Consider the following 14,007-nt stretch of genomic DNA (forward strand, 5'->3'; position numbering starts at 1 on the left):
CGATTTACAGGACCAATAAAGAAATACAAATACAAATACAAATGCAAAAAGCTGTGCAGTGTTTGCAGCTGAGTTGGTACATGACATACCTGCTTTCACAGGTGACCTGGCCTCTGATGGGGTAGGATAAGCCTCTGACAGGATTGCATTAGGAGGTGCTGGGTGGGTGGATTGTGCAGCTCTCTGCCGCATGGATATGATCCCCTTGGCAAGGAGTTGGGATTGGGAGTGGCATAGAGATGGACTGGGATGTTGTGTAAGTTGAGTGGGTGATGGAATACCACTTTAGGAGGGCTGGGAATGATCTTGGATACGATGGAGCTCATTTCAGGGTAAGATGAGAGATAATCAAAGCCTTGCTGAAAGGGTGATATTGGGTGACGAGGGGGGGGGGGGGGGTCGTTCCTTTGTAGCTGACTCTTGGGGGTGTGTGAAGATATGGCATGGGAAATCTGTTTTTGGACTACATTTGGGTGAGATTACCTGTCTGTGAAGGTCTTTGTGAGGCCTTCAGCATATTGGGCAAGAGAGTTCTCGCCACTGCGGATATATCATCCATGAGTGGCGAGGCAGTATGGAAAGAACTTTTTGGTGTGGAAAGGATGGCAGCCATCAAAATGCTGGTACTGTTAGTGGTTAGTTGGCTTAATACAGACAGCAGTGTGTATGGACCTATCAGAGAGTTGGAGGTCAATGTGCAGGTGTGTTGGCATTAGGAGAACCAAGTGAAGCGGATGGGAGAGAAGGTGTTGAGGTTGTTAAGGAATGTGGCTATGGCATCTTGGCTCTGAATCCTTATCATGAAGACAACATCAATGAACCTGACCCAGACTAGGGGTTGGAAGTTTTGGGAGGCTAAGAATGTTTCCTATAGATGGCACATAAACAGGTTGGCATAGGAAGGTGCCATGCAGATATCCATGGTCACAACCAGACAGTTGCCAAGAACAAAGTGACCACCTGGTAGCACAACATGCAGCTGAACAAAACATGCTCTACTTTAATGGTTGCTTCACAACATGAGCAATCCAGATCCTCCCCTCTGCTACCAACTTCTCTGAACTATGCATATGAGAGTTATTCCTACAACACATTCTCTGCTCCCATAGCTGTCCTCACCTCAATGTCAGGTAAACCACTGCCCCTGCACCCTCCACCCAACAGTTTCTCCCACTTCCCTTTACTGTCACCCCCTCCCAACTCATGTTCTCACATCGCCTTCAGCGTGCGCTGGCCCACATTGGTCCCTACAGTTGTGTATTACATGCCAAACCTATATGCCTGCCACTTCCCCCTTCCACATTCCTAGCCAGCAAACTGATGCCTCCTCTGAGTCCCTATCTATCCACCCCCAGTCCCTCTCATTGCCTCCCGCCTCCTTCTTCTGTCCACCCCAGCCAACACTACCCCCAACACAAACAGTCCACCTTTCCACAAAGGATAACTCAGAAAGCTTGTAAGTTTTCTTTGTTCGTGTGTGCTTATTGACAACTCAACACTTCTGCTTTCTGGTGAGTGGTCTCCTTTAACCCAAAAGTAATATTTTCTACATGAACATTCCTACATCATTGATTGCTGAAATATGCTTTGTGAGACTGCACTCTAGGCTAGAATGAGAATTACAATAATCATATTGTTTAATCCCATATTCAGCTGCAGAAATACAAACATTTTATTATATACACTGCATTTTAAACAAAGCAGAAGTGGAGTCAGTTGTGTAACTACAACATATAACCTCCTTATTCCATCTGTGTTGAGAAATGTCACTAAAATTAAAAGAAAGGGTAGACTAAAAATGGGAAATTGTGTGAAATAAAAGTGTACAAGGATGGTGGACAACATACTGTGTCAGAAGTGTGAGCATTGGGGCTAACTGGTTTCCACAAACATAAAAATGTTGTGAGGTATTGTCAGCAGATACATTACAAAATTTAATGGACATGAGATAAAGATTGTCTCAGGTACTGAGTGGTGGGTTTACAGCTTATTGATAGTAACTGGCATTTGCCTCACCACAGCTGTTATTAAAGTGGCATATGAAATACATCATTGTAATTAACTGACAATTTAATGATTAAGTCATACAACAAATTCCATTAAGATTACTAAGCAGTGAATGTATAATAATGAAAATATATTGGAAGTAGAAGCTCATTTCAGAATTGAAAATACAAAACTAAAATGTAATACAGTAATCTTTCAGAATTCAGTGCTACACAAGTAATATGTGACTTTAAAAAATAAAGAACAAATGTATATTTCAAACAATTTCAATCATACAAGGAATGCAAGAGCTCTTCAAAATTTGAAAGTAATGTACATAATAATTTGTGTACAATATATTTAAAGACAGTGATTAGTTAAAAGATTGTCTTCTCTAAATCACTTGACTAACAGTTGTCTGATGAATATCAACATATTCTCAGTGTGGATTAGAGATTTCATGTTGTAGGAGAATTAGTGAAAAGATTTCAGTGTCAAGATAACTGATTACATTGGTAACATGATGCAAGAGATGTACAGCCAATTTAAGTTGTACTTTCTCACTAGACAACCATACAATCTATATGAGGACTGATCAATACAGTTCAAGAGAATAAGACAAAATTATGTCATTCCTATTAAAAAATGTATGCAGGATTTAATTCCACCACTGGTTCATTTAATAAACTGTGTTTTCCAGGAAGGCATATTCCCCAGTAATTTGAAGCTGACAATTGTGTGTAGCCTTTGTTTGAATGTGGAGATAGTAAACTTCTCTAAAACTGTAGATTTTTGTTCTAATTTCCCACTTCAGTAAGTTTTTTGAAAACAGTATAGGAAAACACTTGCTGGATCATTACAACATATGGACACATTAGGGGGCTTTCCACATAGTTTCAGAGCAAGGAGGGGCATAAGTCTCTACAAGAAAACTGATGGGAACATTTTTAGACCTTCCAAAAGCTTTTGACAGGGTAATTCACTGCAAATGATGATCTCTATGGAAATATTACGTGCCTACTAGTGTCATATTTGACAAATAGGCAACAACACACTGAAACTGTCTATGACAATGGGAACATCATGGACAGGAAAATGTTTAGAATGAGAACAATTAAATTTGGTGAGCCACATTGCTCAATAATACAACATTTATTATTTTTCATTTATGCAAATGACCTTCCCAAGATTCACAATAATGAACTACTCTTCACCATGGATGCCAACAATACATTTGGTCTTGGCTGGGAAAAAGATTCAGGTAATCTTAACAAGGAAGTGCAAAAATGAATAGGGAAAATACAAGATCATTTGGAAAGTGAAAATTTAATGGTTAATTTCTCAAAAAGCAAAGTAGTGTACTTTCAGTCTCATGGATCAAATAACCAAAAAGTGATAAATGGAAGTCCACTGAACAACACAACCATTGTTTGCAACTATTTGGCATGTCTAAAGGTACTAAACTAACTTGAAAACATCAAGTTAATAATGTGTGTAATAAGCCAACATCTAATCTATATGTCTTAAGGAGGATAACTCCATATCTAAATTCAAAATTAAGTATAATAAATTTTGGACCAAGAGAACAAGGCTAAGTCAAATGAAAATCTGAGGCAGAGGGGCATATATAATTGGAAAGAAAAAGCATAAGATAGAAGCATTTGGAGGCAACATGTGAGATTGGAAGTCTTAGAGTCCCCTGGAAGCCAAATAGAACCTTTTTTGTCGTACAATATTATAATTCAGGGTGGAACATATCATACATACATCAACAGAGTTTTTGTGTTAAAGGAAAGTAGCTTAAGTGAGAGAATACACTATGTATAGATATATTTTTAATTTGCATTATCATGGCTGTATAGGCAACACATATGTTCCAAATGATTACAGTAGTAATAAAGGAAAGAAAAACTTCTAGCAGAAATGTACAATTTCATTATTATAATAAAGAAGTAAGGAAGACTTGTACTTAAACTGTAGAAGACTCAGACTAATTGAAAGCAGTCCATATCTGAAGGAGTCCTGTACTATAACTCATAAATAAATTTTAGGAGAGACCTCAAGAAATGGCTTACAGCAAAGTATCCATATGACCCAGAACCGATCAAGGAGCCAGATAAAAGTGAAATCTAAAGTATTCCGCTCCTACTGTTTTGTTAGTATTAAATGTCCTTGTATATCTTAAGAGTATGTGCACTTTAAATCCACAGTGTTGTGCAGTTAATTTGCACATGAAAGGATTACACTGAGGCAACAAAAGTCATCCCTTTTTGCCCAGTTTAGTGCAGCAACTCAATGAGACAAGGATTCAGCAAGTTACTGGAAGTCCCCTGCAGAAATATGAAGCCATGCTGCCTCTATAACTGCCCATAATTGCTTAAGTGTTGCCAGTGCAGGATTTTGTGACCGAACTGACCTCTCGATTATGTCCCACAAATGTTCAAAGGGATTCACGTCAGGTGATCTGGGTAACCAAATCATAGGAAACTTTTTCACATGGACTATCTGAGTATATATGACAGCTCTGCCAATGCACTGCCCTTTTACACCTTCTGTACATGGTATACCACCATCTGTATGTGTGCATATCACTATCCCATGACTTTTGTCACCTCAGTGTATACACAAAAGATTATAAATTAAGCTCATATATGTTTTGTTGCTTGCTGGGAGCAAATAAATAAATATGAGCCATGTGCCAGAGGAGTGGTCACTGCCACCACAGGACAATAGGCCAAGAAGTTGGAGTTGATTCTGCTGCAATTGTGCTTGTCTTTTAAAAAGGATTTATAGGCAAAGACAATGTCATACAGCCCAACACTATTATTACCAAGAGGATTGTTTGGCAACATGTCTGCTAGAATTGTAAAAATGTCTAAATCTGTTATGCGGTTCAAGCCACAACAAAGTAATGTGGCTCTTGATGGCTGTCTGTAGACAAAGAGTTTTACTGAGATGGAGACTCTGACACCAAATAGAGATGAACAAAGCCCAATCATGAGCAACACATCACAACCAGTGATTGCTCCTCACCTGCCATCATCACAACCATTACCAACAAACAGCAAAATAGTAGCCATACTTAATGGATGGTAAAAGCAGTTCAGTCCTTGTAGCTGTTGACACTCTGACTAGGAACCACTGACACTAATTGGAGGGAGGGAGGGCACAATATGGATGACTTTTATGTTATAATCCATTTTATAACAATGGTCCCTTTTTATGTTAAGTGCTTGCATTTTAGTCCTTCTCCTGCTTTCTTTTTGTTCTGAATAAAGATTCCAGTCTTGTTTCACTTCATGACATAAATATGTGCTTAGTTTATTTTGAAATTAACATCTGTGCAACAATATCAATAACCTAACACTACATTTATAGTCAGCACACACAATACAGATCATTCAAGATATTAGCAAGTCTATAGAAAGTATAAGCATTGGGAAAATTCAGCTATTATTTTCATCCAGAAACATACAACTGACAGGAACTGCAGAAAATTTGCTCTTGGTGCTTCATCTACATCTACATCTACATACATACTCCGCAATCCACCATATGGTGCATGGCGGAGGGTACCTCATATCACAACTAGCATCTTCTCTCCCTGTTCCACTCCCAAACAGAACGAGGGAAAAATGACCGCCTATATGCCTCTGTATGAGCCCTAATCTCTCTTATCTTATCTTGGTGGTCTTTCCACGAAATATAAGTTGGCGGCAGTAAAATTGTACTGCAGTCAGCCTCAAATGCTGGTTCTCTAAATTTCCTCAGTACCGATTCATGAAAAGAATGCCTCCTTTCCTCCAGAGACTCCCACCCGAGTTCCTGAAGCATTTCCATAAAACTCGTGTGATGATCAAACCTACCAGTAACAAATCTAGCAGCCCGCCTCTGAATTGCTTCTATTTCCTCCTTCAGTTCAACCTGATAGGGATCCCAAATGCTCGAGCAGTACTCAAGAATAGGTCATATTAGTGTTTTATAAGCGGTCTCCTTTACAGATGAACCACATCTTCCCAAAATTCTACCAATGAACTGAAGATGACTATCCGCCTTCCCCACAACTGCCATTACATGCTTGTCCCACTTCATATCGCTCTGCAATGTTACGCCCAAATATTTAATCGACGTGACTGTGTCAAGCGCTACACTACTAATGGAGTATTCAAACATTACGGGATTCTTTGTCCTATTCATCTGCATTAATTTACATTTATCTATACGTAGAGTTAGCTGTCATTCTTTACACCAATCACAAATCCTGTCCAAGTCATCTTGTATCCTCCTACAGTCATTCAATGACGACACCTTCCCGTACACCACAGCGTCATCAGTAAGCAGCCGCACATTGCTATCCACCCTACCCAAAAGATCATTTATGTAGATAGAAAACAACAGTGGACCTACCACACTTCCCTGGGGCACTCCAGATGATACCCTCGCCTCCGATGAACATTCACCATCGAGGACAACGTACTGGGTTCTATTACTTAAGAAGTCTTCAAGCCACTCACGTACTTGGGAACCAATCCCATATGCTCGTACCTTAGTTAGGAGTCTGCAGTGGGGCACCAAGTCAAACGCTTTCCGGAAGTCAAGGAATATGGCATCCATCTGATACCCTTCATCCATGGTTCGCAAGATATCATGTGAAAAAATGGCGAGTTGCGTTTCACAAGAGCGATGCTTTCTAAAGCCGTGCTGATGCATGGACAGCAACTTCTCTGTCTCAAGGAAATTCATTATATTTGAACTGAAAATATGTTCGAGAATCCTGCAACAAACCGATGTTAAGGATATTGGTCTGTAATTTTGAGGATCCGTCCTTCTACCCTTCTTATATACAGGTGTCATCTGCGCTTTTTGCCAGTCACTCAGGACTTTACATTGGGCAAGAGATTTGCGATAAATGCAAGCTAAGTAAGGAGCCAATGCAGTAGAATACTCTCTGTAAAACTGAATTGGAATTTCATCAGGACCTGGTGATTTATTTATTTTCAACCCATTCAGCTGCTTCACAACCCCAGGGATGTCTATCACTATGTCCTTCATACGGGAATCTGAACGAGACTCAAATGGCTGTATGTTTGTACGATCCTCCTGCGTGAAAAATTTCTCAAATGCTAAATTTAAAATTTCAGCTTTCGTTTTGCTGTTATCCGTTGCCAGGCCAGACTGATCAGTGAGTGACTGGATGGAAGCCTTCGACCCGCTTACCGATTTTACGTAAGACCAGAATTTCCTTGGGTTTTCAGCAAGATCTTTTGCTAAGGTATGAAGGTGGTAGTGGTTGAATGCTTCGCGCATCACTCTTTTTACAGCAGCACGAATCTCTACTAACTTTTGCCTATCCTCATTATCTTGACCTTTCTTGTACCGCGAGTGCAACTGCCTTTGCTTCCTGAGCTTTCTCCGAATTGCGCTGTTAAACCACGGTGGGTCTTTTCCATCTGTAACCCACTTTTTCGGCACATACTTGTCTAATGCATGATTTACAATGTGTTTAAAATTTACCCATAATTCTTCCACGTCCATCGTGCCGGAAGTCGATTCATTTACTAAGTGGGATACTAACAACTGCTTATCTGCTCTTTCTAGTAAGAATACTCTCCTAGCCTTCTTGACCGACTTTTTAATTTTTGTAACCATATTCGTAATGACAACATCATGATCACTAATCCCTGTCTCAACACTGACTCCGTCGATGAGGTCTGGCATGTTCATAGCTACCAGATCTAAAATATTTCCATTACGCGTTGGCTGTCGATTTAGCTGCTCAATGCAGTCTTCCCAAAATACAGTATCATAATTTGCAACATATTAAATAAAGTTTTGTCTTCCAGTCTCCTCTTTTACAACACTACCATTGCAGTGCATGGCCATGACGTCACACCTTCGATGGTGCAATGTGCTTCAGAAGCTACATTGGCTGCTAATATATTCACACAGTTTTTTACTTTAGTTGTTACCACAGTGTTGCCTGTGATTGGTTACTTCTACATCTACATACATACTCTACAATCCACTGTATGGTGCATGGAACTACTAGTCATTACTCTTCCTGTTACACCTGCAAATAGAGCAAGGGAACAATGACTGTCTATACTTTTCTACATGAGCCCTAATTTCTCTAATCTTATGTTCATGGTCCTTGCGGAAAATGTATGTTAGTGACAGTAGGATCATTCCACGGTCAGCTTCAAACGTGGATTCTCTAAATTTTCAAGGTAGTGTTTCTCAAAAAGAACATCGCCTACCCTCCAGGGATTCCTATTATGGTTTCCAAAGCATCTCCATAATATTTGTGTGTTGATCGAACATACTGGTAACTAATCCAGCTGCAGCCTCTGAATTGCTTTGGTGTCTTCCTTTAATCTGTCCACCAATAATCAATCTTGCATAAGTCATTTTGTATCCTTTTATAGTCACTCAGCAATGATATCTTCCCATACCTCACTGCGTCATCAGCAAACAGTGGCATACTGCCACTCACTCTATCTGACAGGTCATTTATGTAGGGAATAATAGCAGTCCTGTCACACTTCCCTGGGGCACTTCTGATGATCTCTTATCTCTGATTAACACTTGCTGTTGAGGACAAAGTACTGGGTCTTAAGTAACTCACACATCTGGGAAACTTTTCCGTATGCTTGCACCTTCATTCGCAGTCTACAGTAGGGCACCATGTGAAATGTTATTCAGAAATCTAGACATATGGAATCTGCCTGTTACCCTTCATCTATAGATCACAGGGTACCATGTGGTAAAAGGGCACACAAGTTTAACATGAGCAATACTTTCCAAAACTGTGCTGATTTGTAGACAGAAGCTTTTCCATCTCAAGGAACTTCATTACATTCAGACTGAGAATATTTTCAAGAATTCTGCTGCAAACTGATATTAAGGATGTTGGTCTGTAATTTTGAGAGTCAGTTCTTTCACCCTTCTTACATACAGGAGTCAACTGTGTTTTTTTCCAGTCATTTGGAATTTTTATGGACGAAAGATTAGCAACAAATGAAAGCTAAGTAATGTTTAGTCAGCCATTTATGGTAATGCACTCAAATCACTAGCATACACGGTTAAGCACTTCTGTACATCTGTTGGGAGACATGAATTCTCCCCAAAATAAGATTTTTTTGCAGCTTTTCCAGCTTGTATATGGAGCCATTGGGGTCAATGTACTGGGATGCAATATCCAAGTCGTTTCATTCATAATAATGATTGTAGCCATTTGATAGGCATATGGGATAACTGGGTAATCAGTGTCTGCTTCATTATATTATGTTTCTCTGTCGCTAGTGGTAATACCAGTTTGTCACATATCTCAGTAGCCTCTGTTCATTGAGGGCAGCTACAGCATAATATACAAGACAGTCAGAAATCACTTTTTTAAAAAAAACTTACTTCCCTGTCACTTCTTAACATACCACAATGACTTGGTATTCCACATGAGAATACGCAAAGGTTCAAATTTTTGCAGGTTTCCTTTATTATCTGTGTCATCATCAATACACGAATGTATTAAAAGTACAATGCTACCTTGTAACCCATCTCAAATTCCATATGTCTCTTATATGACAATAGAAACAACATGGACTGCGGACAAAGATTTAACATATCCTTCAGCTAGCATGACTACAAGCAAGATAATAATGTATGCAATTAAAGCTGATAATCCTAAGCATATAGTGAAACACACCATGATCAATGTACTTTGACAGTTGCTTTGGTACAAAAGCTGTCTTGTATCTTGATTGTTGTGTCAACTTTTCTAAGCCATTAACGTTGCCACCTGTATTCCTTATAATTCTAATACACCTTGAGCAATATTTACTGTCTTTATGGAATTTTCTTACTTCATCCATATCCTTTTTTTCTGATTTTTTAAACTGCTTTATATTATTCATACCTCTCAACTAAATTTATCATTCTGCTCCTTGATATATTTCCACCCTTTTTATTTCTCACATCTCTGATGGCCCTTCAAATGCCATGCTTCATTTCAGATTATGTTGACTGTGACCCCTGAGCCAGTACGAGATTTGATACCAACACAGCAACTTACCTATCAAATTCATCCATTCATTATAGCCAAGCAAGATGGAGCAAAGGTTAGATCACTAGATTCATATCTACATCTACATCCATACTCCGCAAGCCACCTGACAGTGTTTGGCGGAAGGTACTTTTGAGTACCTCTATCAGTTCTCCCTTCTATTCCAGTCTCGTACTGTTCATGGAAAGAATGATTGTCAGTATGCCTCTGTGTGGGCTCTAATTTCTCTGATTTTATCCTCATGGTCTCTTCGCGAGATATACATAGGAGGGAGCAATATACTGCTTGACTCCTCGGTGAAGGTATGTTGTTGAAGCTTCAACAAAAGCCCGTACCGAGCTACTGAGCGTCTACCCTGCAGAGTCTTCCACTGGAGTTTATCTATCATCTCTGTAATGCTTTCGCGATTACTAAATGATCCTGTAACAAAGCGCACTGCTCTCCGTTGGATCTTCTCTATCTCTTCTATCAACCCTATCTGGTATGGATCCCACACTGGTGAGCAATATTCAAGCAAGATGTACTGTAACATACTTCCTTTGTTTTTGGATTGCATTTCCTTGGGATTTGGAAGGAGTGAGTTTCAATTATTACTTATCTGTACAACTTGATTTAACTTTCCCATTGTTTCCATAGATAATATGAGTTAAATGCCAATTCCCATCCATATAATTGTACAGTTTGAGTATTTGCTCTATAACTTAAGACAGAATTTTAAACAACAACCTTCCATACTTTTCTCTTCCATTTGCCTATACGGCAACTATCAATGACTTTTCCGTGTAGTCTCACTTTACATACAGTATAACTTTTACTACATAAAATGCATTTACACATATATGTAGTCCTCTCTTCCAAGTTCTAATACACTAAAAGGGAATCTTTTATCATTAAATTAAGTAAAGGGTCCTTAAAAAGAAAGCCTGTCACCAGCTACCTAGGCATAATTTTAGATGATTGACAGAATTACAGTGCATAGGCTGAAACATTGAATAAGAGAGGTGGGTATATCACGAACAAAATAATTAGCCTAATCAGTCATCTTTAGAAAATACCTATGTAAATGATAAGGATGTATTGTAATACTATCCTAATTACAATAATAGGACATTGTACAAGTGTTTATGCACAAAGCCTCCTGATAATGATACCACTGAGAACAGTTGTTAGCATGCTACATGGGATAAATCTCCAGTTCAGAGACTTTTGGTACTGTGTCAGTTGAGGTAGTGCAGTAATGCTCAGAGTACACCCATTTGATCTACAGATGTGAAATGACGTGTGATGAACTACACAAAGCGAGAAGAATATAATAGTTTCCAGAATATAATATGTACTGTAAGAAAATACCTAATTTTTAATAAGATGTTCTACCTGTGGTAGAAATGATGAGACGATGTCGAAAAAGCAAGGCACATGTACAGCTTCCTCCTCAACATAAAAAAGCCTGAGCATAGGTTCCTGAAACCCCCCCCCCCCCCTCCCTTCTCCCCACCAAGAAGAGTACATGCTTCTTGATGGACCATGATACTTATGCCACATACTGGCATCAAATTGGGAGAAGACATATCTGTGAACATGCATATGATGTAAAGGTACACCATAACACAGTATTTGGTGATGCCCACTGTATGTAGATGTGGTGGTTGCTGGCTAGCAGAAAATTAATTAACATGAGAAGACACATCTGAGAGATATTGGCATTGTGAGACAATGTAACAGATCTTAGATGGTATCACCAATGCCACTTCAAGAAAGGCTTGCATAGTGTGTCATATTATCAGTCAGTCTCCATCCACTGATCTGTATGAAGTTATAACAGAAGGCTAAGAAGCAGCACAGCAAAGGCAGATGAAGTCAACAGCCACAGCAGATGGATAACTAGAAGCACATGCTTGACTGACGTAACCATAACATCAGAGTGACAGTAGATTTGTAGGCCCATCTCATGCTCCACAAGGAGCCATGACCTAAGCATTAATACTGGTAACAACCATGCTCTCTCAGAAGAGGGAAGCTGTCTCCTGCATTCAGGGAGGCAGGGGACAACACCATAATTAGATCCCACCACAATGCCATTTGTAATGCCCAAGGAACCAACAACAGGATGTACCTACGGACTTGGAAATTCCCTGTGGGATCTGACCACAAAATACTGTTGCTATTCTGTTCATAATGCATGAGGATGCACTGGAAGTAATGCCTCCAGATATTTATGTGAAAACTCTTAAAGAACTTAAAACATCCATCCCAAGAACCAACACAAAGAAGCACCCTCTTTGGTCACCTGATACCACCCAGGACTGGAACAACTGATCCATGTCCTTCGTCTGACCTTTGATTATCTATCATCATGCCCTGGAATGAGGGACATTCTACCCAAGATACTTCCAACCCTCCCAAAATGGTGTTCTGCCACTCACCCAACTTCCACAACATCCTAGTCCATCATTATGCCACTCCCACCCCCAGTACCCTGCCGCAGGGATCACACCCATGTGGAAGATCCAGATGGAAGGCCTGTTCAAACCACCCGTCCAGCACCACCTCTGTGTGCACCAATTCATTACTATGCAAGTGAAGTTCTTGAAGGTGTTCTTTAAGTTTTGAAAACAGGTGAAAATCAGATGGGGTCAAGTTTGGACTGTATGAAAGACAGTTGATGACATCAAACCCCAGGTGCTGGATTGTTGCAGATGTTGCAGCACTCATGTGTGGTCTGGCTTTGTTATGCTGAAGGTGAGGATGCACAATATGTGGATGAAATCTCTGAATTTGAAACTCAATTACAACAAGCTGTTTCTTATGCAATGATATAGTTACGTTACACACCACTATGTTACGCACCACAATACAGACACCTCTAGCATCAGAGGGATATAAACATGTAGTCATGTAGAATGTTAATAACATTTGTTTTACTTAAAAAAATTTACAAATTTCCACATAAAAAATATGGAGGCATTACTTTTCACCATACCTTTGTATGATGTAAGATTCTATAATTGCCATTTTTGATGCAAATGAATGGGTTGGTTTTGAGACCTGTCATGCCACAATAACTAAATTTTATAGGTGACACAAAAAACTTATTACGTACCACAGAACTGATGGTTATCTATTCAATAGTGTATGACAATTTTGTAATGAATATATTGCAGATTTGGGGGAGGGAGCACAATGGCTCCTCTTGCCCCTTCCCCCACCCCTTGTAGACGCCTATGGAAATAGCTATGATGACAGTATTTAGTTTTTTGTTACCAGTAATAGTAATGTAGATTTATTGGTTCCCAATGTAAGAAAATAATATTAATTTTTGACAGTAGCATTCTTTAGTAAGCGCAAATACAGCCGCTGTTTAAATTATATGTGACAACTAAATGTAATAAATACATAAATGTAAAGTTCTATTCTAAGTAGGCAGTATATAATGTCTAGACATATCTCAAAAAAGCTGCACTAACAGCTTCAGTAGAAGTAGATGGAGAAGAAAAATAAAATAAAATAAAAACCTATTGCAGTAATGTTTCATGGATGAATGAGGGACTGTGTAATGTTACTAATGTTGTTGACGTACAGGTTGTAGTATTAAAGAGAGGTACATACAGAAAATAAAATACTACTAGTGTAACAATGGGAAAAATTTATCCTGCTCATACTCATTGCTCCTATGGATTATGTTAGTGACTTATCACCTATTAAGTTCTGTTATAAATATATTTATAACTAATATTGTGCAAGATGTTATCACAGAAGTGAATTTATGGCACATATCACACTGTCACTCAAAAACTGTATCACCTGCAGCCTGGGTGAAATAAAATAAATTCAGTTACTAGCTGATTGCTATATTATACTCTTAAGCATATGCAGTGGCTTTTAACACATATATGAAATGCATTCAAGTTTTGTGCTGATGATGTAATAAGTGATTTGTTTGAATTACTTTAGATAATATATTT

The 14,007-nt window shown here is 39.0% G+C and overlaps 1 protein-coding gene across 1 annotated transcript in view; it reads right to left on the minus strand.

The window, feature by feature from the left end:
* LOC124789892 overlaps positions 1–14,007 on the minus strand; it is a 93,809-nt gene that overhangs the window by 45,525 nt on the left and 34,277 nt on the right. The window lies entirely within an intron of this gene.

The sequence above is a fragment of the Schistocerca piceifrons genome, chromosome 3 (genome assembly GCF_021461385.2).
Source record: "Schistocerca piceifrons isolate TAMUIC-IGC-003096 chromosome 3, iqSchPice1.1, whole genome shotgun sequence".
Classification (NCBI taxonomy): Eukaryota; Metazoa; Arthropoda; class Insecta; order Orthoptera; family Acrididae; genus Schistocerca; species Schistocerca piceifrons.